This window comes from Anneissia japonica, unplaced genomic scaffold (genome assembly GCF_011630105.1).
Source record: "Anneissia japonica isolate Jap-2015-1 unplaced genomic scaffold, ASM1163010v1 scaffold287758_len931624_cov196, whole genome shotgun sequence".
NCBI classification, from domain to species: domain Eukaryota; kingdom Metazoa; phylum Echinodermata; class Crinoidea; order Comatulida; family Comatulidae; genus Anneissia; species Anneissia japonica.
In genome coordinates, this window is record NW_022722245.1 from 288,073 (window position 1) to 289,558 (window position 1,486).

Sequence of the window (1,486 nt, forward strand, 5' to 3'; positions counted from 1 at the left end):
GATGTGTATAAGAGACAGGACTGGATGTGTTCGGTCTTTGGCTGATTCACGCCAGGAAAACTAGAGGGTCATCTGTCAACGAAAAACGATGGGGAGTTATCTTCACATGCCTTGCTTCAAGGGCAATTCATATCGAAATTGTGGAATCAATGGACACAAGTGCATTTATTTGTGCATTAAGGAGATTTATTGCTATCCGTGGACCCATTGCATTACTAAGGTGCGATAGAGGCACCAACTTCATTGGAGCGAAATCTGAGTTAGACCAAGCCTTATCTGAAATTGACCAGGATATCGTTAGCAGACATCTTACAGATAGAGGATGTCAGTGGGAATTTAACCCCCACACTCTTCCCACTTCGGTGGCGTTTGGGAACGCCAAATCAGGACAGTTCGTCAGGTCTTTAATGCCATGATGTTAGAACTTGGACCTCACCAGTTAACGCACAAATTGTTAACAACTTTGATGGCTGAAGCGTCTGCTATTGTAAATTCGAGACCAATCGTTGCTATTTCCTCAGATCCGAATGACCCCCAGGCACTTACTCCAAACATGCTCTTAACTATGAAAACTCGCCCATTGGTTACAGCCCCAGGAGTTTTCACCAAACAAGACTTGTACTGCCGCCGTCGATGGAGACGCGTTCAATACCTTGCAGACCAATTCTGGGTCAGATGGAGGAAGCAATACCTTCAAGAATTGCAGGTTAGGAAAAAGTGGACGCACAACCAAGTAGATGTGAGTGTTGGAGATGTTGTGCTTTTAAGGGACAAAGAAACCCAAAGGAATCTTTGGCCATTGGGTGTCATTGAAAGTGTTGTGCCTAGCGCTGATGGACGAATAAGAAAAGTGAACGTTTCAGTGTTCAAAGATGGAGCAAAGAGGACTTACTTACGACCGATTGGGGAGATTGTGATTATTTTGAGACACGCCGATAAAAATCATTGAATAGACATTTCAAGTTTAATTGTTTATCATTCCTCGATTTGATTTAGATAACTATAGTTGTGAGGGATTAACCCTCAGGCGAGGAGTGTAAAGGCATTCGATTATTTCTCTTGTTTAGTTATTTTGATAGTACCCCCTCTATTGTTGAAATATGACCTTAGGCCCTTGGCAACCCTTATTGAGAGGAGGAAAGCATGGACTAGACCTATGATGAAAAGGATGCACCATGTTCTAGTTTGAAGTTAATGTTTAGTGTTCTTTGCTGGCCATAGTGGTAAGCATATACTATGTTCTAGTTATGAATCTATATGATATTTAGGCAGTATACTTATGCATTGAAACTACAGGCTCAGAAACAAATAATTGCTAATATAATAATCACACTGAGCATTGGCTTAGATAACACAATACAGACTGACTCAGGCATATGCTTATGCTTTCACCTTATTCCATTTTATTATAGTTTTCACCGGTTAGTACGAATAAAGTATGCCGATATCCTAAAGCAATTGGAAGAAGTGTATTTTGTAGTAGTAC